At 37.6% G+C, this 27,707-nt stretch overlaps 1 long non-coding RNA gene across 1 annotated transcript in view; it reads right to left on the minus strand.

Moving 5' to 3' along the window:
* The window catches only part of LOC141491044 (uncharacterized), a 41,020-nt gene extending 13,688 nt beyond the window's left edge, over positions 1-27,332 (minus strand). The window contains exons 1-2 of the long non-coding RNA XR_012469440.1: positions 26,988-27,332; positions 3,744-3,828 (exon numbers count right to left, since the gene is read on the minus strand). This is a non-coding gene — a long non-coding RNA (uncharacterized LOC141491044). The remainder of the gene's footprint in view (positions 1-3,743; positions 3,829-26,987) is intronic.
* Positions 27,333-27,707: the final 375 nt, after the last annotated feature.

The raw sequence follows: 27,707 nt of genomic DNA on the forward strand, positions 1-27,707 counted from the left end.
CCATTTTTTTTTAAAAAGTCATCCAGTATAAAAAAGAAAGAAAAAAGAAAGTTCACTGATGCTAAGTTGTTTGGTATATTTTTTTTTGATGCTCAAGATTCTCCCTGAAATAAAAGTTCATCTTTTTAGTACAATATTCCTCTACTGTATAGTTCATTCTCCATATAAATTAAACTGAGGCTCATCCAAAGAGCAATGGAGAAGTATATGGTGGATGTGTAGGCAGCAACAAATTATAAACAATGAATTAAGGTAAAGTTGTATAAAAGATAACAAATAAGTATCTGAATAAAAAAACACGTTGGACTATTAACTGGCTAGAGCAAGTAATAACCAAGGAATACCCCATGGTCTCTGATTCTTTTTTCAAGAGAAAGCAAATAAAGTCCACAGTATGAATATGCACCTGGAGTGAACTCAAGGGAGGATATGATCAGGAGAGTACATGTCTCCTAGATAGGTAGCATGGGTGGATCATGATCTTCATCATTGAAAGGAAGACTTAAAATGATAAAATCACAGATTCACATGAGCTTGCCCATTCACCCTCAAATATTATTTCATTCATTTTCCATTCAAAGGTCATTCAAGCTTTCATTAAGAACATATGTTCTTAAATAACTTTAAAATAGCAATAACAAGAAAAACAATCATGATGATGATGATAATATCTAGCATTTAACACTTTTTAAAGGTTTGTGGAATACTTTAAAATATTATATCGTTTTATCCTCACAATAACCCTCAAAGAAACGTCCCCCATTTTACAGATGAGAAAACTGACACACAGAGGTTAAGTGACTTGCTCAGGGTCACACAGCTAATAAGTGTCTGAAGTAGGCTATTAACTTAAGTCTTCCTGACTCCAACATTCAATTCACTGTGCTACCTAGCTGTTCTATAATAATTTCTCTGACAGTACTCTGACATAGATTCACAGACTCAAAGCAAATATTAAGTTGGATAAACTGTTGGCATAGTTGAACTGATCCAACCATTTTAGAGAACAATTTAGAACTACTCCCAAAGGGCTACAAAACTGTGCATACCTTTTGACCTAGCAATATCACTTCTAGGTCTTCTAAGAGACCAAAGAAATAAAAAGGACCCACAGGTACAAAAATATTTATAGCAGCTCTTTTTGTTGTGGCAATGAATTGGAAATTAAGGGATCGTCATCAATTGGATAATGGTTTAACAAGTTGTCCTATACGACTATGATAGAATACTACTGTGCTATAAGAAATGATAAGGGGGATAATTTCAGAAAAATACTGGGGAAGTTAAAATGAACTGATGCAAAGTGAGGTGAGCAGAATCAGGAGAATGATATATACAGTAACGACAATAATATTCTGATCAATATAATGATCCATGACAATTCCAAAGGACTCATGATGAAAAAAATGCTATCTGCCTCCAGAGAGAGAAGTGATGGACTCTGAGTGTAGATCGAAAAGTATTTACTTTTCATTTTATTTTTTTTTACTTAAAAACACACATACATGGCTATTAAGGAAATATTTTATATAATGTCAATGTAAAAGAATTAAAATTTAAGAAAAAAGTATTTCTAGTAAACTAGGAACCCCATTCATATTTGCCTTACCTATTTACTACTTATTCATCTCCTACAGAAAGGAATAATAACAAAATGTTAAATTCCAAGAAGCCATCTTTAGGGGACCTTTCTAAGAAGGATTAAGGAAGTGTTATAGTGTTATAGTATATAAATCTACAAAAGCAATGACATTGAATCAGGACTGCAAAACAGAAAATATTTGTTTCTGTCTCCTCAGTTAGCAGAAAGAAGGGGCCATATCTGAGTGATTTGCAAAGATAATAGCAAAAGAATAAAAGCAAAAGACTATCAAGGAATTTTCTGATAGGAAGAAAAAGGCTGGTCTGCATGACAAGAAAGGATTCAGGTATTCAGCAACAGGGTTTGACCTATATGTTCCCAATGTGAAAAGAAGGTAAAAAGGAAAACTTCCAGTACCTTAGTTAGATCCCTTGTGACGAACTTTTGGGAGGACACAAACAAGTATTATGGATAGAAATGGTTCTGAATTTTTGGAGGGAACTCTTGAAACAGTGAGCTCATAGATCCGTTTGAGTATTGTGGTACTTCTTCAAGTAAAGGAAGACTAAATCCAGTGGGAGAACTGTCATATTAAAAAAACATCCACCATCCAAAATTAAAAAGTAGTATGAAAAATGATCATGGGAAATTCTAACTAAACTCAGAATCTCAAGGTAGAATAGCTAGTTTTTCCTAAAGTATGCTCATTGAATTAGAATTTAAAAAACAAAACAACTTCACATTCCGAAGCGACCATGATATTGAATCTTATATTAAATCTGTAGAAAGACTAGGGAAAGTCTTTCAATGATTGAAACATCTAAGCTCCAATAACATTAGCCTCAACACAATTCAATTCAATATGCTAAGTGCAAGGTACTATATTAGGCAACAGGAATTCAAAAACAAAAAGAAAATAGTTCCTATTGCCAAGAAGCTTACACTCTATTGGGGGGAGGGTTAAGGGAAGGGGATCAATGCAATATAGCATGTACATAGAGCACAAGGTAATCAGCGGAAAGACAGAACATTGAGGAAAGCTTCATGGAGCTTACTTAGCATTGAAGGAAGAAAAAGGTACTGAGAAGAGATGAAGAGTGACCAAGATCATCACTTTAGAGGTAGAAGGGACCTCGGAGTTATTTAATCAAATCTTATTTTACAGATGAAGAAACTAAGGCCCAGAAAGGTGAGTTACTTGTCTAGTTAACTGGGTTAAGTGGAAAAGTTAGAACTGGAACCCAGGTCCTGTGCCTCCACAAGCAGTATTAATTCCATTGATTTCTACTGCATGTTCTAGGCATGAAGAATGATTTATACAAGTGCACTTAGGTGAGAAATGTTGAGTATAGTCAGTATAGTTTGTCAGATAACTTGAAAGGAAATGACATGAAATATGAATCAAAAGTTAGATTGGAATGGGATTTGGAAGGTCTTGAATGCCATATTAAGAAGTTTATCTTTTAGCCTCATGGCAGTAGGGAACTCGTAAAAGTTTATGAATTGAACAGTGACAGCTTGGTCAGAACTTGGCTTTAGGAAAGCTATTTTGATCACCGTGAATAGATATAGGTTGAAAATGGCAGACTGTAGGTAGGGAGAACAGGAGGTTAATTGAATAGTCTAGACAGGAGGTAATTAAGGCCTGAAACACAACAATAGCTAAATGAGTGCAGAAATAGGGTCAAATGCAAAAGAGATCAAGAACATAGACAGGCAAAATTTGATAGGAAAATGACTTGCTATATGGTGAGAAAGAGAAGGAAGTGTCATAGATGAGTCCTAGATTATAAAGTTCTCCTAAATGCTTTCTCCTCTCTGAGTTTTCAAGAGACTCTTGAAACTCCTTCTACCTGTTTTTCTGTTTCTTCTCAGTCAACTTTGCCGCATCATCATCCCTAGTATCTGTCTTGGACCCTTTTCTCACTATGTTATATCTTGGGGGAATCATTAGTTCTCATGAGGTAAATTTTCATCTTTAGGCAAATAACTAGCAGATCCATTAATCTAGACCTAGTATCTTTCCTGAGTTCTAATCCCACAGGTTTCTTAAATCTAACATCTAAAATAATCACTACATTTCCCCTAAAACTTAGCTGTCTTCCAAACTTCCTTTTTATAGCAATTGGAGAAGTTTCGAACACTAGATAAGTTAACTTACCTTGGAAACATCCTTTCCTGGGATGTCCACATTCATAATGAAGTTGATAGATGCATTGCAGAGTTAGATAAGTGCTTGGGAACCTCTAAGGTAAAGTGTGGAAGAAAAGAGGTATTAGATTAACCACCAAACTGAAAGTCTATAGAGCCATTGTGCTGACCTCATTGCTATATGCCTGTGAAACATGGACAATATACTAGCACCATGCCAGGAAACAATCGCTCCCATTTAAATTGTTTTAGGAAGATTTTTGAAAATCACCTAGCAGGATAAGATACTAGACCCTGAGGTCCTTTTTTGAATTAAACTGCCAAGCATTAAAACTCTACTACAAGAGTCCAATTCTTGTTGGGCTAGCCACATTGTTTGAATGCCAAATGTATGCTTACCAAAAGGAATATTTTATACTCAGACAAGATAAGTGCTCCATAGGGAGATCAGAAAAAGCAAAACAAGGAAATTTCCAAAGTCACTTAAGAACTTTGGAATTGACATGGGAGACACTGGTATAGGACTACCCAGCACTGCATGCCCTCATTAGAGAAGGTGCTGTGCTCTATGAGCAAAGCAAAATTATAGCTCAAAGGAAATGGGTGGATGTGAAAGATGGTGTGAGGATACAATTGACAAGATTGGGCAATATTGAACATATATGGATGAGGGAGAGTGAAAACTTGGGGACTTGGATAACTGGAAGAATGGTTGGTTGATTGGCTAGTTGTTTGGTTGTTGTCCTTTGTTCTTAAAGAGAATCAAGATGACATCACTATGTTAGAGCCTTACATTGTGTCTGTCCATGAGTGATCAGAGCAATATGAGCTCAGAATGCTATGCCACAGGTCAGACACAATCATCTTTGAGTTGGTCTCTCTGCCTCAAGTTCCTCCCCTCCTCAACCATCCTTCACATAGTTGAAAAAATGCTTTTTTTCTAAAAAATAAGCACGACCATGTTACTCCCCAAATCAATAAGTGCCAATAGTTCTTTATTACCTCTAGGATAAAATGCAGACTCCTCTGTTCATCATTTAAAGCTCTTCACAACCTTGTTCCAAACCACTTTTTCTACTTGCATTATACATTGCTTAGTTATTAGATATAGAGCTGGAAGGTACCTGAGAGGCCTTCAAGTTCAACATCCTTATTTTAAAAATGAAGAAACTGAGGAACAGAATGAATAGGTCCCAGAGGTATATAACTGGTAAATGTCTGAAGTAGGATATGGACCCTGGTCTTCCTAACTCCAAATCTACTTCCCCACCCTGCTGAGCCACATGCCCTCGATAGTCCAGTCCAGCTGGATTTAGTAGCCTTTATCTTCCCGTGTAATAGTATACCTCCCATTCTGTGTCTTTGTTTAAGCTGCCCTCATGCTTAGAATGTATTCTCTCCTCACCTTTACCTCTTGATTTTCTTGGCTCACCTCAAGGTCTGCATTCTTCATGACCCCATTCCTGAGTCCCTCAAATTGTTTAGTGTTTTTCTACCACACCTCCAGCCCCCATCAAAACAGGCCCGAAAAACTACCTCATATTCATCTTGTACAAATTTGTGTATGTACTTGATGTTTTTCCTGATACAATGTTGTTGTTTATCATTCATCCTGGAAGGGAACCATGACATTAGGGTGATGCCATGATACAAAAGTGAATTGGATTTAAGTGTGTATGGGGGTGCCAGACTCACTTTCTCCATCTAAGTCCAATAGCAAGATATAGATTGGGATGACTGGAGGTGGCCCCAGATGCATGGGAAACATTGGCCTTTTTAAGGAGTAAAGGGATAAATAACAAAGAACCTAAGTAAGTGTTCTGAAGGCAGGGATTGTTTCATTTTGTCCTTATATTCCTAATTCCTAGTATAGTACCTGTCACATAATAGGCATTAATAAAGCTTGTTGACTGAAAGGATGGTGGTACTTAGACAAGTGTGAAAATGAAACACATTAGTCTTATGCTCAAAAATTAACTTTCATGTTCAGGTCTACTATATCAGATTTATTATACTATTATATGAAAGAAATATGCCTGTCCCCAATAAAATGCTTTTACTTTTATCTATAGAAAAGTAGTAAGGAATAACCAGAGAAAGGAGAACGAGTTGTCAAATAAAATGTACATATTTTAAAGCTGAGAGGGATTTTATAGATCATTTATATATTCCCTATATTTTGCAGATAAGAGAGTTTAAATGATGTCCAAGATGATAGATCTTTTTCAAAAAAAAGAAGATTGAGAGGGACAACTAAGGATATGGAAAGACCACAAGATTTGGAGTCAGAACAAAATGACAAATTTTTGTGAAGCACTTGTTTTAGGTCACATTGAGTTTGAATCTTGGCTCAAATCTTAGTTCTTGAATGACCTTGGGTATACTACCCCCACTCTTCAGAAATGAATTTTTTCCTCTGGAAAATAATGGAGTTGGATTAGATGAATCTAAGGTTTCTTCTAGCTCTAAATCAGCTAGTGGGTAGACCTGGATTTAGAACTCACAGAATTTCAGAGGTGGGGGGGGCATCTCAGAGGTCATCTAATTAAATTTCTATGGAACAAGGATACCCTTTATAATATACCCAGTCATCATCTAACCTTTGCTAGAAGGCACAGGGTGAAAGAGAACCTCCTCTTCCACTTTTAGGTAACTTTAGTTAATTTCCAGGGGAGGGGAATGGGTTTTTCTGGAGGAACAACCTTATGCTGCATATTCCATATAGATAGGAAGACATGACTCCTGATCAGTTGAGAGAATGCTGAGTACAACATTGTTGTTGTTGATAGAGGGCACTTTCTAAGTCTTAAAAAGAGGCAGTCTTCTGAGGCAAGCATGAACTTTTGAATAACTACCAGGCTCCTTAGGATTGCAGAAATGTAGGGGAAGCCATACCACCAACATGAATCTCAACTTCCAGTACTTCTAAATCTTAATACTATTGAAAGATGACTTCCCTTGGTGAAATTGTTCCCTTTCTCCTTGGTTTCCCTCCTAGCTGAAGAATTCATTTACTGGTGTGTATTCTTGGGGTTATTCAAAACTGTATAACTTGAATGTTTTTGATTGCTTTGCTTGAAAAAATGCATTTACCCATTATTCACCATTTGTAATGACCTTATGAAAACTAGGATATTCAGGGAGAATGATTTTGTACATTGGTCTTTGCATTATCTTTTCAGCAAATATTCTTTTATAAATGCTAAGTGATGTTAATTGCTTATCAGTGATATCAGGAAGATATCAATAGGTTAAAATGATAAGAAAATTCTATAATCAATAGTATGGAGGTTATTAAGGAGATTCAGCTGGAAATGGAAATGATATTGGGGTAGTATTCAATGGTGGCTAATATTAGAGAGAATATACTGGAATGGGGCTCAAACTGTATTAAAAGAATCTCACTACTCCTTAGGGAGTACCTCTAGAATTCTGAGGGTGAAATGTAGCCAGTTGAACTGTGTGGATCCAATCTACTAGTGCACATGAGTGTTGATAGAGTAAATCCAGAGTCTCCCTATATTTAAATTGGTCAGTGATTTTCCTTTGCACCCACATAGCTTGCTTTTGAAAATCTCCCCTTTTCCTCCTTATTTGAATTATTTATATCTTCAGAATTTCATTCCTGTGAACTTTTTATCTCTTGCTCTGTATTACCTTGCTGAATTTAGTCCATAGAATAATACTACTTTATACTAAACTCTCTGAAATTCAGTCACTCCAAATTTGAAATGTATGGCCAACTATTCTTTATCACAAACTTAAAAGATGGAGTGGGCAAGTTCTCAAAGGTTCCCCAGATATCTCCTTCAGCAGTCAATTCTTCCATATTAGCAGGAAGCAGGTTCCAAATAGAATAGTATCCCACATTGGTTTCTATAATTTTTGAAGGATGAAAACCAGGTTCCCTGGCTCCTATGGCAGTGTTCTTTCCATTACATCTTGCTGGCTTTCTATTTTAAATGACACAGACAAATGTTTGTTGGATGAGAGAATGAATGGCAATAGTCTGGAGGATATTGTGGGAGGTGGGGAGCAGAGATCAGGAGGAAAGAGTGAGTCAGCCTGGGAATGCTGGTCTTAGGGGGAAGGTTCTAGACTGGGGTTATAACCCTTTAAGTCAACATCCAATGAAAATCAGACTTTTAAAAAACTTTCAAACAATCAACAAATATTTATCAAATGCCATGCAAAGTACAGGGGCAGGAAAGGAGAGAGACATCACAGTACTATACAGTGAAGTTAATATAGTGGTCTTTTGGAATGTGAATTTTTTTCAGAATTCTTTATATAAAGTCGAATTTGTATAATGTGGGTTTAGGAAAAGTAAAAACAGTTGTACAAAAGATAGCCCTTGCCCTCAAGGAGCTTACAATCTTTTTTTTTTTTTTAGGTTTTTGCAAGGCAAATGGAGTTAAGTGGCTTGCCCAAGGCCACACAGCTAGGTAATTATTAAGTGTCAGGTACTCTTGACTTCAGGGCAGGTACTTTATCCACTGTGCCACCTAGCCTCCCTGGGAGCTTACAATCTAATAGAAGAAAACAATATAAAAGAAAGCTGAAGAGTGAGGGAAGGTGGGAGATCATGAAGGGCAGAAAAGTACTCAATATGAAAGGATGTTGTCAAAATCAGAGAAGTCTCAGAGTAGTTCAATAAATGAGGAGATACTATTCTAAGTTGAGCTCCCTCCTTAAATAGAGGTTTTGAAGTCTAGGCTTCACCCTCTCTTTTGGAGGACAAGGGTGGTGATGAGGTGGAGTTCCAAGGTTAATAGAATCTTGAATAGTGATAGAGGTTTTCCCAATAATGAGCTTCTTGAGGCCTGGGAGAAAAGTCAAAGAAGTTCCAAGTTGTACAGAAGGTCAGAAATGAATGGAGTTGACATGATTAAAACTTTGATCAGGGAAATTTTATTTTTCAAAAAAAAAAAGGAAATAATTTGACAAATAAGACATGCTAAAAGCAGAAAAGCAGTTTGACTTAATAGAAAAAAGAACTGAATTTGGAGCCTGGGGGGTTGGTGGTTGGATTCCAAGAATGACTCCACCCTCAATAGGTCTCTTAACATCTCTGAGTCTCAATTTCCTTATCAGTAAAATAAAGGGTCTAGACTAGATGGACTTTAAGGTCTCTTGGTTCTCCTTCTGTATGTGAGAGAGATTAAACAAAATAAATGTAAAAATATCAGGTAAGGGCCTTGCTTTCAAAATTGAAAATTAATCAAAAGCAATTTTTACAAGTGAAGAAGTAAAATAAATACTAGTAATGGGGAAGAACACATACTGTATAATGCTAGAATATAGGCAATTGACAATGGGATGGTTCCAAAAGATCGATTGCAAAGTAAACTAATCACAGTGACAGGTAACAAGTCAAGAGAATATGGATTTTTCAGTTACAAAAGTGTTGATTTGCAAGCAATTCTTTTAGTTGAGAATAACAAGAATAGACAATAAAATAGCTCTGAGAGGATAACAGCACAAATTGTGAAGAGAATGGGTAGGAAAGGAAGTGAAGAAGGCATGGGATAAGGGATAGGAATCAGAAAGATGCCTGTAAGGTCTAGAAGTTATTTTTTCCCTCAAAAAGAAAGCCTGACTCTGTGTGTGTGTGTGTGTGTGTGTGTGTGTGTGTGTGTGTGTGTGAGCACATGGGCATGTGGATGACACCTTGTACCCTTTGGCAAGGAAGAAGTGGCCCTAACTTAGCTAGGAATAAGACCTGGAGAACTGTTCAGTGACTAGGGAAGTTTTGCATAGTTGCTAGAGGGACACTTTGGGTATTACTTTCAGGGGACTGTGGACCTTTAAAAAAAAACACTGGGAATGTGAACATGAGCTCAAAGTCATGTTGGCTTGGACTGGTTTGGTCCAAAGAGCTGTAACACTTTGCAAATGAAACATCAGCTATAGCAAAGGAGGCAGATGGCAACCACAGAGGCCGCTAAGACAATAAATGGGGGCAGGACAGAAGAAAAGTAAAACCTCTGGTTCTCAGTGCAATGACAGATAGGATAACATGGAGCTGTATGAAAACTGGGAGTTTGGGAAAGGATGGAATAAAAGAGAATGAGAGAGGAATGTTGTATGACTCTGGAGATAGTACTAGCAGAGTAAGAGAATGCTGAAGGGAAAGACAGAAATGACCAGGTGAAGAGAAAAATGTGGAAAGGGGGCTACACAAAGATTCAGACTTGATTTCCCAGAGAGAGGCCTGTGAATCTTTGGGGAACCATACAGCCCCCAGCACCAGATAGACAGAGGAGTTAAAAGAATAGAGACACTCTTGAAGAGAATAACAAAAGCTCTAAGGAGTTTCTCCTATGAAAAGAAAGAGGGATAAACCACTATTAGATGGTGATGCAGAGGGGACAGAATAAGGAGTCACAATGTGTAGTAACCTGAACCTGTCTTTCTTCTGATACTATAAGTTATGTAGACTATAACAGGTTCCTAGGAAAAGTGGTGTTCACCAGAGAAGAAAGTTATTTGATTCCCTTTCAATGACAACTCTTTTCCCCAACCCAAGGTAGTATAATAAATGTGAAGGATTAGCATATGCCCCTGGGGAAGGTCATGCAAACTATATTGGTGCTTGAGGATAGATCCTTATGTATAAGATAGGAAAAATATTTGAAGGTTAAGTTCAACAGGGCTCAACTTTCCCTTTGCATTTCTGTTAATAAACTATCCTATAGAGTTAAATAAACTCTATCCTATAGTTGATGCTTTGGAACAGAGAGCCCTTAGAAAGCCACAAACTCAATTCTGATGTTTCCAAGTAGAAATCTAAAGCAGGAACAGGAGTCATCAAGATTTGAGAGAGAAGATGCCAAGACCAAACTGTGTAAAAAAGTTTAAATAATGGACCACACATTACATAAATATAACATATACTATGGATATTACTTCTTTAACTTAAAAAAAAAAAATATATATATATATATATATAGAGAGAGAGAGAGAGAGAGATTGAGAGAGAGAGGCATAAAACAAATAGATAGATTCATTCATTAGCTGGAAATGAGTCTCTCCAAACTGACTGGCCTCAAAAGACAGACATATCATCTATTGTTAGACTGTAAATAATGCCTTAATAAGTTGGTAGGACTTATCAGAGTATACTGTTAACTTGTATAGCCAAGAATTGTCACCTCCATGTCACAATGAGGCATCATAGTAAGGTCTTAATAACATATGCTATCAATCACAGAAGTTTAGAACAAGGAATGGTTTTCGAAATCCTTCCAGTTTAATGTCCTGGTTTTCTAGATGAAGAAAATGTGATTATTCCCTCTTTTTTTTTTTTTGGTAAGGCAATGGGGTTAAGTGACTTGCCCAAGGTCACACAGCCAGGATTATTAAGTGTCTGAGGTTAGATTTGAACTCAGATACTCCTGACTCCAGGGCCAGTGCTCTATCCATTGCACCACCTAGCTGATCCAAGAAAATATGATTCAGAGAGCATAAAGGTCTTGCTGAAGGTCACAAGATTAATAAGTGATAGAGGAATTGAATAGAGGTCTCTGGATTTCTAATCCGACATGCTTACCTCTCTTAAAAGAAATACTAGGACTTTTAATTTCTGACTGTTCAACAGAAAATTCCTAATTGGAGAAAGCTCAGCAGAGTTTTTAGAAGATGATGAAATCAAGGAACTAAGAGTTGTCACTTTATTTCTAAACCAGAATGAATAAATTACTGAAATTTAAAATGAGTGATGATGGTAACTCCATTCATTTCAAATGAAGAGGTCATTCTTTTCTCCTCCACTTTTTTCCCTCAAACATATCTATGAACAACAGGAATAATTACAGCCAAAGATGGAATAAAAACCCAAATAAGAATAGAGACATCAGATGTTCATCTATATACTCATCTTCCATTCCAGAAACACAAACTTTCCCTTAAGTTGTTTTCAACAAAGGCTTTAGTTTATATATGGCCACAGAGAAAATAAGATTAACAAACTAATAAAAGAAATCTGTAAACTATTTCCAGAAATAAAAGATCTTAGAAAACAAAATATAGAAAGAATAAAAAAGAAAAATATTCATCTTTATCTTTAAAAGGTCCCTTTCTTTTATCAGTATTAATCCAAATTTATGGGAAATAATTAGTATACTCCAAGTTTGTTAGAACACCACCAAACTATAGCCAAGTAGGAAAAAACCCACTAAACACAAGAATGATCCTATGATCTAGGGTCAATGAAAGATAAAAAAATGGCCAAAATGGTATTTACACGACCCCTTCTCAATCACTGTCAAAGTTTTTTGAAGTTCCCAAGACACCAGACATTACAAAATTTTATTATCCACTTCCTGCGTTCCTGGTTGAATTCCTTTAAAAATGAAATTCTATGTACTCTAAAATATTTATAGCAGCATTTTTTTTCACATATTAGGTAAAGAATTGGAAACAAAGTAGATACAAATTGACTGGGGAAAGGGTAAATAAACTATAGTATATGAATATCATATTGTGCTATAAGAAATAATAAATATGATGAATTCAGAAAAACATAAAAAGTTTTACATGAATGATGCAAAGTTAATAGTCAAGAAGACAATATATGCAATGACTGAAACAATGTAAATGGAAAGAACAACCACTACAAGCTACGTGATATAGTAGATGGAGCCTGGTGTCAGAAAGATCTTTGTTCAAATCTAGCTTTAGCATACTAGCTGTGTGACCCTGGGCAAGTCATTTTACTCATTTGCCTCAGTTTCTTCATCTGTAAAATGAACTGGAGAAGGAAATGGCAAACCACTCCAATATCTTTGCCAAGAATACCCTACTACAGGCTATGTGGTGTAATGGATAGAGCACCAGCCTTGGAGTCAGGAGTACCTGGGTTCAAATCCAACCTCAGACACTTAATAATTACCTAGCTGTGTGGCCTTGGGCAAGCCACTTAACCCCATTGCCTTGAAAAATCTAAAAAACAAACAAACAAAAAAGAATACCCTACTACAAAACAACTGAAAAAAATCAATGTTGCAAAATTAATGCTTCAGAATAGAAGGCAGAAGAAGACATCTATACTCAACCCCTTTATAAAAGTGAAAGGTCATGGGTGTGAAGTGCTGAATATAGTTTCAGTTTTTTTTTTCAGTATATTGATTGGTTTTGCTAAAATTTTTCCCCTTATTTTTCTTTTAAAAAACTTTTATAGGACAGTTCTCAGGGAGGGGGAGAAAAGTGAGATAGGGAGAAATTTAGGAGTTAAAAACAAAAGATGTCAATAAAACCTTATTTAAAGATTAAATAAAATTCTAAGAAAGCAAAGCTATAAAATAAAATTTAAAAATTAAAAGCATCCTTTTTAAACCCCTGGAACATTTTATATTTTGGAACTGGACAAAGGAACAGTCTTAATATTTCATTCACTATTCTACAATCTTTCACTTTCCTTGATTCCAAAGTTTCTCAGTATTTTACTTTAATACTTAGGACCTCCTGCACTAAAGTCCTCTTCTAATGCTTCACTGTGATGTGAAGGTGACCCTGGGTTCTTAAAGCCACATCGGGGAAAGGGGGGAGGAGGGAGATAGTTCTGGCAGGCCCTACCAAGCTGGAAAGATTTCGATTACAGGCACAGTAGGAAAGACCATCTGTGCACAAAGGACACCTTAGCAAAGTTTAAAGAAGTTCATAACCACCAGAAACTTGTCTACCAAATGGTGAATCGATTCAAAAATTATTAAGGCAAAGGAAAATTAGAGCTGTCAAAGGAAGGTATTACCCCCCCCCAAAAAAAAGAAGAGACCTTGAAATACTATTACTAACTCATGTTTACGTAAAATGGCTCTTAAAAGTTTTCAAGGAATTTTTATCACGACCATTCTATAATAAAAGTAGTATATTATTCTTCTTGTTTTACTATAATAGGAACAAAAAGGTGAGCATCTCTACCCCATGACCATTCTCATTTATGGTACCCTGGCTATTTTCATTGTCATATGTGCCTTGGTTCATCACTGAAGGATTTGACACTTTGATATGATACAAAATATCTAATCAACTACTTCCCTCTGCCTATACCTATGCAAACACATAGCCAGAAAAACGCCAATTACTCAGCAGACTTTACTAGTAATGACTCTATCCTTTGGCTCTGTTCTATACAATGACCTCTCTCTCTCTCTCCTTCCTCCTCCCCCTCTACCCTTCTCTTTTCTCTTCTCTTCTCCTCTCCTCTCTTCTCCCTTCTTCTCTCTCTGTCTTCCCATGGTGAAAGGAAAGGGAATATCTTCTTTTCTTCATCATTCTAGTCATTAGGGTGATTTTAAGCATACGGGCTACCTAGGTGAGTAAATCTAGGCCTTAGACCCTTGAATGTGTTTCATGCTTACTATTTTGTTTTCTGGGCATAGACGACAAAACAGTGAAACAGTGATCATGAGACGCTCTTTCCACAATGGCTACACTGGGAGTTGCTGGGTTCCACTGGTAGAATGATGACTAGAACTCCTGGCCTTGCTTGTCAGAAGACATAGACTTTGAGAGAGTTGTTCACCACAGAATCAAGATGAAAGTGTAAGGCTTATGTGATAAACCTCTAAATGATTCATATTTTAATGTTTTAAGTAATAGTTTTCCAGAGAATACTATGTTACTGCTTCATGTTTAAGTCTTTGTCAATGTACTCCTGAATCTTGTGTGATTTTTTACATTTAATTTTGATTAGATGAAAGTTTCCTAGTCTACACTGAACAATAAGTACAATAGATAACAAGATTTTTTCCTATTCTCTTCCTCCTTAGTGACTATATTCCATACAATATAGACATACACATTGACACACACTACCCATATATAATATACATACATATACACAAATACATGGATATATATCAGATACTCCATGTTCTAGTCAGATTAGATTATGAAAGTTGCCATCATGGACACTATTGACATTAGCAGGTACTTACTCCTTCAAAAATGCCATCCTTTCAACAATGTGACAACTCTTTCCATGCCATTATCAATTATCTATAAATCTTCTTGAACTTAGCTCGTTGGTCCTTTGGTGAAGGCTATACAATCTGCTACTTGCTGTTCTCTGCACCTTTCTAGCAAGTGCCTGCCAGAGTCTGTACTCTGTTGGCATAGCATTAGAATAAGGGTTCTTTAGATTAATCTGGGTCCTTGAACTTTTAATATATATATTTTCATTTCATTATAATTGTTTTCCTTTGTAATCTTATATATCTTATGTTTTTAAAAATATTGTTCTGGGAAGGGAATCACTGATTTCACTACCCTACCAAAGGGGTCCATGACACCAAAAAACTTCAGAATTCCTTCATTAAAAGAACTCAGAATTACCTCCATATCACCATAAAATAGTAGAAGATATTAATACAGGTTAACAAGCCATATTTGTTCTTAAATTATTTTCACTACCTTGTATAATTAACTGTAAGAATATTATATATATGCAAATTCAACGATTTCATTCTCTTAAAAAGAAATCAAATTATCCTAGCTACTCCACTCTAGCACCATTCCAGAGAACCAAAGTTAGGTAAAAACTTGTGGTTGGCAAAAGACAAGTATATGTCAAAATGAAAATATAGAAAGAGAACTGGTGTTTAACAGTTATCTATAGTTTTCCTACTTTAGACTTAGCAATGTCTACAAAAAAATAGAAAAGAGATCAAAGGAGCAGTTAGTTTAGGAATGAAAAACCAAGAAGAAAGTGTTGAACAAGATCCATGATGGATATCCATGAACTCTACCAATTCCAGAAATTTGAGTCACTGTCATGATGACAGGAAAGTTCTCTTGATAGCAATTGTCAGCAAGTCAGATCATATCACAAATAATATTCATGTGGAAAAGATAGGTATAGATTTGGTCTTATGATTTTAATAAAGTATTAGATAAGAGAAATTGAAGAAAAAATCATTTTACTATAATTAGATGAATCCCTTCATAATAAAAATCTGCAGTTCAGAATTACTATCTTTTTCTGTTTCTTCTATTTTTCCTTGGTCTTCTATGATTTAAGAAAATCAGTAAACACTAATAGGTTGCATAAAAAGTGCTAGGGACTTGGGAAATAGAAGAGTTGTCAAGAGAGTTGAAGACAATGAAGATGACTCAAAGGTTATGAATCTAGATGACTGAAAGGATGCTGCTACCTTCAATAGGAATAGGAGAGTTAGGAAGAGTAGTGGGTATGAGGGTAGGGGAAGCTTAGTTCTGCGGTAAACATGTCTGCCACAGATGGAGAGATTTGTTGGGGGGGGGTTGTTTTTTATTCTGCAGTAAACATGTCTGCCACAGATGGAGAGATTTGTTGGGTGGGTTTGTTTTTTTTCCTCAATAGCCCTGAAATGTTTATTTGAACCCCCAAGGAGTTTTATAGATGCTTCACTAGGAGGTAGAACACTGTAGCAAGACTTAGAATCAGAAATTACATTCACATGGATATGACCATTAGGAATTTGGTAATGTGGGGCTAGAGTTCAAAAGAGACACTAAAGCTAGATATATAGCATTGTAAGTCTACAGGTACATATAGATAACCGTACTCCTGAGAGCTGATTATATATATCATCAAGAGAGAGTCTGTAGAAAGAGAAAAAAAGTTTGACCCAAGATAGAATCTTAAAGTATAAGACTGGGATGATGAAACAGTAATAAAGTAACCAAAGAGGGAGAATGAAAACCAAGAGGAAGCAAGTGTTCAAACAACAATAAAAGCTGAGGTAGGAGAATTTATTTAGGAGGAAAGGAGATGATTATAGATATCAAAAATATGTGATGCTTCGTCATCACACGCACCTATGTGGCCCCCATTATTCAATAAAATTCCCCTAAAAATCTGGGCCTCTACTACCTTTTCAATCTTCTCAGACCTCACACCCCACCAGGTACTCTATGTTTCAAGAACAATCCTTGGCTTGCTGTTCCTTGCACAAGACAATCCATCTCTGATTCCATGTGTTTTAACTGGCTGTTCACTATGCCTGGGATGCTCTCCCTTCTCATTTCTGCTTTCTGGCTGCATTAATTTCTTTCAAGTCTCAGCAAAATATTCTTCTTCCAATAATCTTCTGAGGTATGTCGAACAAGTGGTATCTCCATTTTATAGGTTAGGAAACTGAGACTATATAAGACATGGTGTACCCTTGATCACACAGAATCACATCCATATCTCTGAACTCCAAGCCTAGTATTCTTTCACTATAGAAAGAATCCAAGTTTTCTATCTGGAATGCAGAAGCACAACATGCTGTTGCTCTAACTTGGTTATATAACTACCAAACACATTCATTTTGGATTTGTTATTTTGGAAATTATTTTTAAAAGATAGCTTCTTTCAGGAGGATGACCTAAAGGGGGGAAGAGGGATAAATGGCTTAAATAAGCATTCAACAAATATTTATTAAGAATTGTGTTCATAACACTGTTGTAGGTATAATGTTTAGATTATAAGCCAAGCTATTAAGGGAGAAAGATATACTAACAAAAACTTCTGGGAAAACTGGAAAATAGTTTGGCAGAAATTAGGCACAAAACATCTCATACCATTTATCAAAATAAGCTCCAAATAGGCACTTCTCTTAGATATAAAAAGTCATCATAAACAAATTATAAGAGCAAGAAGAAATTATCTATCAATACTGAAATTGATAGGGAAAGAGTTCATGACCAAACAAAGAACAGGAAGAAATACAGAGGGCAAAATAGAGAATTTTGTTAACATAAAATTTAAAAAGATTTTCACAAAAGCAATGTGTAATTAAAATTAGAAGATAGTTAATTAGGGAAATATTTGCAGAAAATTTCTCAGATAAAAGCCTTATTTCTAAGATATATGAGTAACTGATTAAATTTATAAAAATAAAGCCATTATTTTTTCTGATTTCACATGTGTAATTGATATCATATTTCTTGTCTTTTCATTGGGTAAGGAAGGGCTAGGTGAGAGAGAACTCTCAAATCAAAGAAAAATTTTAAAAGTAAGTTATTTTTTAAAAATACAAGCATTGGGGGCAGCTAGGTGGCATAGTGGATAAAGCACCAGCCCTGGAGTCAGGAGTACCTGTGTTCAAATCCGGTCCCAGACACTGAAAAATTACCTAGCTGTGTGGCCTTGGGGAAGCCACTTAATGCCGGTTGCCTTACAAAAAAAAACCCTAAAAAAAAATTTAAGGAAAAATACAAACATTGGATTATTGTAAAGATCCAAGAAGATAAGTATACTGATTTGAAAACCTTAAAAAAAAGAATAAGAACCATTCCTCAATTGATGAATGGTTAAAGAATATGAAAACATAATTTTCAAAGGGAATAATCAAAGCTATCACAGGCACATGATAAAATGCTCCGATCACTAATAATTAGTGATTGCAAACTAATGTGAATAGAAGTGAAAATTAGAGCAAGTATGAAGTTTCACTTCACACTTAGATTAGCAATAATGACAAAAATGATGAAGAACACTTGAATTTAATGCACTGTTTAAAACTTTGAATTATAGCAACCATTCTAGAAAGTAACTGGAAACAAGTCCAAAGAGTCACTAAACTGTACATATGCCCTTTGATCCAGCCATAACATTACTAGGTCTATTACCCAGAGACATCAAAGAAAGAGGAAAAGGACTCATACTTGGCACAAGAATATTTACAGCCAAGAACTAGAAACTCAAAGGATGTCTATCAATTGTAGAATAGTCAAACATGTGAATGTTATGAAATATTATTATACCTTAAGAAATGATAATGGGATGTTTTCAGAGAAACCTGTGAAAAATTATATGAAATGAAACAAAGACAAAGAACCAGAAGAACATTTTTTACAATAGCAACAGCATAAAGAAAAAAACAACTTTTAAAGACTCAAATAATCACTACTCATGATTCCAGAGGAATTCAGGAAGAAAAGTACCTGTCTCCTGATGTTAAATGTAAAGAGAACCACATTTTTGGATATGGACAATGTGGGAATTAGTTTTATTTATTTATTTTTCTTTTCTTTTTCTAATTTAGGGAAAAGTAGAAAGGATGACGGTATGGATGGGATTTTCCTCTCTCTCAAAAGAATAAGAAGAGAACATAAAAGAATAAGCAGGATAGCTTTGAAAGTTGCATGTTAAATAAATTATCTACATAAAAATAAAAGCAAGCTCTATATTCAGTTTCCTGTATAATCTTCTCCTGATCTACAATGTGTATATATGTGTGCATGTGTACACGTGTATATATATGTATATAAACATATTATATTCCTGTTTTATTTGAGGGTTAAGTTCATATTTTTAAAAATAAAATAAAAAAGCAAAGTTAAAATAAGGTATATTGCTTTTTCATGGAACTTACAGCTTGGTAGAATATTTTATTATAATAATTAGCTGTTTTTAATTCAAAGACAATACAATGACTTCTAAGTTACTTGTAATTTCTTTTGTTTCAGTTTTAGGGCGTTTATTTTAGATGAAAAGTTATTAGTTCAATCACAATCACTCTGAGCCCAGTTAGGAAAATTCCTAACATTTGGTCAGAGGTTTGACTTTCTGCCTAAATTTACATTAATATCTATCTCTAGTTAAGCCCTAGATTCTTTGTGGTTGAGGCAAAATTCAGGTTACTAGAAACATTTGGATAATGAAACAGAAGATTTATGTCATAGTATTTGTGGATAAACAGACACCAGGAGGGAAAGCTGGGAAAAATAAAAGTAGACTATTTCTTGGGATTTCCCTCAGTCAGCGAGCACTTATTAAATATCTACTATACTGGGGACAAAAAAAAGGCAAAAAACAAAAGCAAAAACCAATCCCTGCTTTCAAGGAGCCAAAATCAAATTGGGAAGACAATATACAAATAACTTTATAAACAAGATTGGTGAAAATCAACAATGGAATGATACTCTCATTAAGGGGGACATTAAGGCTTCTTTTAGAAGGTAAGTTTTTGCTGAGACATGAGAGAAGCTAGCAGGCAAAGATGTAGAGGGAAAAAGTTTCCAGGATGAAAGTACATAAAGTTGGGAGATGGAGTATCTTGTAAAGGAATAGCAAGGTGGCCTGTGTCATTGGATCACAGAGTACGTTGGGGTTGGGTGTTAGAGGGTGTTTGTGAAAGTTATTAAAACACTGCATAAGAAAGAAGTGGGCAAATTATTAAGGGTTTTAAATATCAAAAAGAAGGTTTTATATTTGATCCTAGACATGATAGGGAGCCCCTGTAATTTATTGAACAGGGGATGACATTGCCAGACCTGCACTTTAGAAAGATCTACTTGACAACTAATTGGAGAATGAACTGGACGGCAGAAAAAACTGAAACCAGGGAGACCAGACCAGAAGGCTATTTTGCAACAATCCAGGTGTGAGGTGATGAGAGCCTGCACCAAGGTGGTAGCAGTGTTAGAGGAGAGACGATAAATATTATGCAGAATCCAAAGGACTTAGCAAATTAGATATGGGGGAGAGATACTGAGTTGTGAAATAGAGATGACAAATCCATGGGAGTATCTGAGATTAGCAAATGAAATAGTATAAAGGAAAAAGAGAAGGTCCATGATAACGCCTTGGGGGACATCTATGGTTAATGGACATTATGGGGAAAAAGATCCAGCAAAATCCTTAAATAGGTGACTACACTAGAAGCATTAACATGGCTCTTGGGCTCCGATGTCTGCTGAGCAAATTGCCCTCCTAGATATCTCTGTTACATCCTAGTCCTACTTCCTCTTTCCCCTTTAGGAGCTTGCCCAGAGGTTACTGGTTCTTAGTTCAATTCTGTATGATTGCACATTTCATCTTCTAGATCCTCAGAATAACTGGTTCTGAGGTAACTTTTTCCTTTTATACAAATTCTTTAGGGAGTAGTTAAGTTCATTAAGCTGTGCATATGCATAAAAGTCACAGTATGCAATTTGACAAAGTTGATAAAAGAATTCTGAAATACACATTCCCAAAAAGCACCTGTTAACTTTATTGTACAGTACAGACATAGTCTCTGCTCCTGCTCCTCACTTGTTCAGCAACACCCTCTTCCCCCAAAAAAGTTTTTAAAAATCCTCTTAGTGAAAGTTGTGGAATGGTTATCTTGAGGGACCACAACTACCGAATCAAGTCATTGGCTTGAGATCTGTACACAAGAAGAGGTTTTTGCCCCACTCTGTTCACCTACTTATATGCCCATACCAACTATCTGTTCCTAATCCCCCATATGTTGCCTGGCTTCTACTGTCTGTGTCTATGTCCATGTGCAGTCCCTATGTGTCTGCTCTCTGGATTCCAGTATTCTTCCTTTCAGTTCAAGCAACATAGTTGGCCTCCTCATATCATGTCCTTAAACCTTGTGCCAGTTCTCTCCCTCCATAGGCCCTACTTCTTTCCTGCCTCTCTCCCTCCCTTCCCTATGTCTGTGGGCACATTCTCTTTACTAAAAATTGCTTTACATGGAGATCTGCAGAACTGTTCACTTGTGTACAAAGAGTTAGTTCTACAGAACAGAGCTATCTGTATCTTACATTGGATCTGAATTATCTAAAAAGATGTACAGCCCTTGTTTGAGTGGTTGATTCAGTCAAGAACTGCTTTATTAAGAAAGGTAATTGCTTTTAAATAAATGGGATAATGATGGAATCCCACCCTTAGATGTTGATCAAAGGATTTCAAATTAAATGTACTTTTTAGCAAATCTCCTTTAATCAAGTCATCTGAAGATAAAGAAATTTCTAGGGAGGTTAAGTGATTTGCCCAAAGTCAGAAAAGAATAAGTACTGTAGAAAAGCCAACATTCAAACCAAAGCCTTCAGATTCCCTGTTGTGCTTAGTTTTCAAAGAGAACCAAAATGACATCACTATGTTGGAATCAAGGTATGCATCTTGCTGTAGCTGATCAGACCAAAATGAGCTTGGAATATTTTACCACAGGTTGGCCACAAGTAGTTCATATGAACATTTGGAGTAGAGATGTCTCTAAATTTGTGCATCTTGAGCTTCTTTTGAATTGCTGCAATTCTGCTTCAGAACTCATAGAGCACAGTGCCTTCTTAGATAGGGCACTACATACTGAGTGGTCCTGTGCCAGTAACTCCTATGTCAAGCAACAGATTCTACAGTTCTTCAGAAAGACCTTGAGAGGGTCCTTATATCACTTCTTTTGACCATCATATGAGTATTTCCCCTGTGTGAGTTCTCTGCAAGATAATCTTTTAGTCCCCATGTGTCTCTTTTCATCATCAGAGTTGTACTCTTTTCAGTAGAGATTGACATTTTGGCTGAGAAAGGACCTCAGTGTTCAGTACCTTATCTTGCCAAGCAATCTTCAGAATCTTCCTAAGACAAATCAAATGGAGGCAATTCAGTTTCCTGGCCTGGCATTGATATACTGCCCAGGTTATACATACATTGTTGTATGCCTAGAAAATGTTTGTTAAATAGAACTGAGTTCTGACTCCAAATTGGCTCTATTTTATTGCCTTAAGTTTCCTCTGATTCCAATATCATTTAAAAAGTCAACTGAGCACAGGAAAAGCTTCACAGTGAGTAGTCTAGATCTATAAGGAGAGGACTATGCCTTACCACATAGCTAAGGAACCTTTATCCAGTCCTATTTAGTCATAAAGGAACTGAAAGTTTTCAGCTGGTGTAACTTGGGAGGAACTAACTGTAAGGAACAGAGAGCTGAAAGGGAAATACCTCAAGTAATGGTCCAACAGAATCTAAAACCAAAATGTTGCCTTAGTATTATTTGATTTAGGATTCTAAATCTGTTAGGGACTAACAATTAGTTACTTTGAAAATCTGGCCATCTCTAGAAACTTCTGGAAAGAAAATGGGTATGGAGAGATGTTTGCTTTGGTTTGAGATTCCAGGCACAAAAAATAATTTGGAAAGGTTTTTCTTCAAAATGTTTGAAAATGAGGCTGCACTGACCATATTTGCCCTGAAACAGAGTTCAAGACTGAATTTACAAAAAGGTTAGGTACATATATTTAAGAGCCAGGTTCTGTTAGTTCTAGTAAAAATCAGAAGTTTCTCTTTTGCCAGATTAGTGTGTTTGAAGTAGGGAAGTGAAGGTAGAAGATTAAAGTTTTCTATCACTGCCCTGTCTACCCCCCTCCCCCCAACACATCAACAAACTCCAGTGGCTCCCAATTGCCTCTTAGATCAAAAATGAAATGCTCAGTCTGGCATTCAAAGCCCTTCATAGCCTAGCCTCCTTTCATTCCGGTCTTCTTGTACCTTACTCCCAGCAGTATACTCTTTAATCCAGTGACACTGGCATCTTTGCTGTTCCACAAACAAGACAATTCATCTCTTGGTTCTAGGTATTTTCTCTATCCCCCATGCCTGGAAAGCTCCCCCTCATCCCCCTACCACCACCTAGTGACTTTCCTGGCTTCTTTTAAATCTCAACTAGGGCTAGAAGCATGGCCAGCAATCTAGGAAGTCTTATTATTTCCAGGGCTCTTAGGTTTACCTTCCATTAATGGCAACTGGTATTAGTGGTTTAGGATAGTAGGTCCATTTTCTACAAGGACTGCTACCCTGAATAAGGCCTTGGGGGGCCTGGACAGAAGGCTACTAGTATTCCCAGGGATCTTGAGCCTCAGCATCCCAAGTTGTTTCCATGAGAGCCATTTCTTGTTTCTCCCTTAAGAGTGGTTTGTTGTTTCTGTTAGGCTAGCTTGCCTGCCTTGAGTGGCAGTTGGTGGAAATAGCTGGCTTGTTCTCCATAGGGGTGGCTTCCCTGAACAATGGCTGGTGGAGGATGGATTATTCTAGGCACTCAGTAACACTGAGATAGCTGTTTGTAAACACACATGTACTCTATGAAAGTCCTCCCCTATTTTTGGCATCTGATTAAATTCTAGTGTATTGAGTATCTTCCGGCCACATTCTGTCAGGGTCAGGGCACATTTCTACCTACAGGCTTTTTTGGTACCCTAAGAATTGGAGTATTTTTCTCTACTGCCATGTGCTCAAGCCCCCACTAGTTGTGTTTCCCTCATTGTTAGGGCACCAATGGCAAGTTAATGTCAGAGTTTTATTTAGCCACTTAATATGAGGTAATTTTTTTTACAAAGGAATATGTACTTCAAAGGAGCAAGAATAAAATACATTTCTCTCAATACCTCCAAGAGACATATTTTTTTCTATACCACATTGGGGTGTGTGTGGGGGGGGAAGAGAATGTAAGAAGGGAAGGAATAAGTGTTTATATAGGGCTTTCTATAGGCTCTGTGCTGAGCACTTTACAAAACATCTCATTTGACCCTAACAATAACCTTGTGAAGTAGATGATATTATTTTACAATGAAAAGGAGACAGAGGTGAAAGTGATTTGTCTAGGGTCACACAATCAGTAAGTGCCTATGACTGGATTTGAATTCAAATTATTCTGACTCTAGCACTCTATCCACTACCTAAATGCCTCTAAGGTAGGGAGCAATGTAGTAGGTTTGATTATGTTCAATTCTTACAGAGCATTGGTCACACCAGGTTCAAATCTAAAGTTAGTGGAATGCATCAGCTGGGCAGGGAACTCCTCTTTGCTCCACTGGATGCACTGATGCTGAGCTGGTTCCAACACCCAGTCTGGGCTCCAGCTTCCAGATTCCAATGATTTGTTTCCCCTAGCCTTTCAAAACTCTCAAGGTCAGAGATTCCTCCACTGAATGCCATTAATGAAAGAGTCTCCAAGATCCCCCAGAAATAAATAGGCAAAGAGACTGTTGGCTGATGCTCAAAGGCCTTTCTGAAGATATCAATATTCTAGTGATTTAGTCAATTGAAAAGAGTTTCACCTATTATGAGGATAGACAAACAAAATAGTGAAGGCAATGTTAGCATCTTTTTGCACAATCTCTCCAAGGCTTAAACTGACACTTCTCACTTATACTTCCATCAGAATTCTCTCAGCAGCAGGCTCCCCGGTTCTTCAGGTGGAGATATGCCATCCCAGGTGCTCTGAGCATGAACCAGATTCCTATTACATTAGGAATACCTTTTCAATATTTACTATAATCATTTACTTCACATTTCATAGTTCTTTCAGTACTGTTTCTTCATGCTCTCATTCTTACCCCTTTTCCATATCTCTAAGCATCTTTAGATTTTGAACCTTTCCACTTTGGATTACTGTTCTAATTACTCTCCTCTCCACTTTCCCTTAAAATGTCCTGATATCAATATGTAACCCAGGGTAAACTCAAATACCATAATCATTTAAATGATCTGAAAATAAAGTTCATTTTAAGGAGGAAAAAAGGTCAGACCATCTCTGTAGCCACCTTCCCTTTCCAGTCTTCCCTCCTATTACTTCACTAACTCCAACATTTCTTATGCTTTATCTCTATGCCTTTTCAGACTCTGTGTCCACTTTAGTCACCAAATTCCTACTTATGCTTCATTGAAATGCTTCTTGAAGTTTTCTCTGATTCTCTCTCCACATCCCATTCCATCAGCTCTCTGGGAGGAGGGACTTCACAGTACAATATTTCGTTCCTCTAAAACATTTTATCACATAATATTGCTCCTTGAAGGGGTCAAAGAGATCATCTAATCTAATTCAAAAGGGGAAGCTAGGTAGCTTAGTGGATGCAGTCAAGAAGATTCATTTTCCCCGAGTTCAAATCTGGCCTCAAAGACTAACTGTGTGACCCTGGGCAAATCACTTAATCCCGTTTGCTTGAGTTTCCTCTTCTGTGCTGGGGAAGAAAACAGCAAACCATTCTAGTGTCTTTGCCAAGAAAACCCCAAATAGGGTCATTTAGTCAGATGTGATTGAACAACAATCTATTCAATTTATGAGCAAAGAACTGCTTTTCCTGTTACCTTTATATCATCAGTCCCTAGCACTAGTTTTTTACAGTAGATCTTTAATGTTTGATAAAACTTATTTGTATCTTAATGATCAAACTCCAAGAGGACACAGCCCATGTCTTATCTAACTTTGTATTTTCCAGGTACTTTGAATAGCTCTCTTACTGTACCCAGTGAGTGTATATGTTGCTCAGGTTAGGTGGTGCAGTGATTGAGCACCAGCCCTAGTGTGAGGAGGACCTGAGTTCATATCAGGCCTCAGATACTTGACACTTACTAGCTGTATGACCTTGGGCAAGTCACTTAACCCTGACTACCTCATATCCAGGGTCATCTTCAGTCATCTTGAGCCATATCTGGCAACTAGACTCAGATGGTTCCAAAGGAAGTGAGGCTAATAACTTAGGACAGCACCTCCCCCCTCAGATCCAATTCATATTTCATGGCATCAGCTCCTTGATGTCATGGTTATCTTCAAGAAAGGACAGCATGATCATCATTACTCAGTGTAAATAAAAGATGCAAGAAATTTCATTAAATTTAAAAATATGAAAATGCAAACTTTTTGCTTCATTTATCAAAAAGGCTGTATTATATCTGAAAGACAGTGAGAAAAAGGACATAGCTAGTGGAAGTCAGGGATACCTAGCTTCAAATCTTGTATCTGACACGTGTTGGTTGGTTGCTTGATCCTTTGTAAGTCATTAAGAAAGTTGGAGACTGTCAACATGCATTGGTAAGGAGTTTCCTCACTCTAGAATTTCCTATCCTGGTGAAGTTTCAAGTCCAGTCCTTTGCCTTAATGTAGTAAAATTGTACTATTTCTTTGCGGTACTCTTTATTCCATTACGGAAAATCGGTCCGTCAAAAAATATGGGTACTTTCAGCTTTACATAGATTTTCAATATTTGGAACAGATCATCAAGAATTAAGAGTATCCAACATTGATACAATTATACAAATCTGCTGTATCACACAGGCAAAACTGTATCTACCTTTCAGTTACAGTTTACAAGTTTGTGGTGTATAAAAAAGGGAACAGCCGGCCTACTTCAAGATTCTCTCGCTTCACATCCCTTGCAAGCCTCTCATTAACGTGTGCATGACTTTAATCAATGCTGAAGCACACCAAAGAACTCTGCTTCCAGACTGAGCCGCAGCTCAGCTCCGGGGAAGAAAATTAATTCAGGAAAACAATACCACCCAGATTAACAAAAGATCTCTTGTATTTAAAAAAGGGGGGGGGAGAGATTTATTTTTAAAAATAAAGTCAAATCCCCATAAACATTATTTTAAAAAACCTAAATAACACCATTTTGAGGAGCTTAATGGAGAATTTGTATTCAAGAGTCCGAGGGAAGAAAGAAAAAGGAAGTCTGTGAAACAGAAAACATTACACACATGGAAAAACAAACGACCTCATGTTGAACAAACAAAATGCATCACCTTCAGCACATCATGCCAGCTAAGATTAAGGCTCGGCCTATCTGCGGCCCGGGCAGCTTCCGCTCAGAGCTGACCAGGCTGGCCCCGGCGGGCTGGCCCCCGGGCCGCCCCGATTTCACACAAGGTCAGCCAGGCAGGGCCGGCCTGCGGCCCCGGAGGACCCACGGGGGGAGGGGCGCCTGCCCGCGGGCTCCGCGCAGCCTCAGTTTCCCCATCTGTGAAATGGGCCGGGCCGGGCCGGGGGCGGAGCGGCGCCGGGGTGAAGGGGTGAGCGCGCAGGCGGGCGAGGCCGGGCCCCGGACCCGCCGAGCGGGCTCTGCCCCCGCCCGCGGGAGGGGAGCCTGGGCGGGGCCGCGGTGGGGGTGGGGCGGCCGCGGGTGACGGTTGAAAGAACGTTGGCGCTGGGGGAAGGGAGGGGGGGGAGGGGCGCGCGCGCAGGAAGGGGCGGGAAACCCGCGAGAGCGAGCGGAGGAGCGCGCGGGCGGGCCGGGGGCGGGGCCAGGCCGGCAGGCCCCGCCCCCAGGCGGAGGCGGCTCACCCTGGGCTCCCTCCGCGGAGTGGCGGGGCGGGGGCGGGGGCGGGGAGGCGGCGGGGCCCGGCCGGGCGGGGGAGGGGGAGGGGGAGGGGAGTGCCGAACTACGTCGGGGGCGAAGGCTCCGCTCCGGGATTTCCCGCCCACTTTTAACTGGGTGCGCTCCTCGAACGCACGCGGACCCCTCC

This window comes from Macrotis lagotis, chromosome 1 (assembly GCF_037893015.1).
Source record: "Macrotis lagotis isolate mMagLag1 chromosome 1, bilby.v1.9.chrom.fasta, whole genome shotgun sequence".
Classification (NCBI taxonomy): Eukaryota; Metazoa; Chordata; class Mammalia; order Peramelemorphia; family Peramelidae; genus Macrotis; species Macrotis lagotis.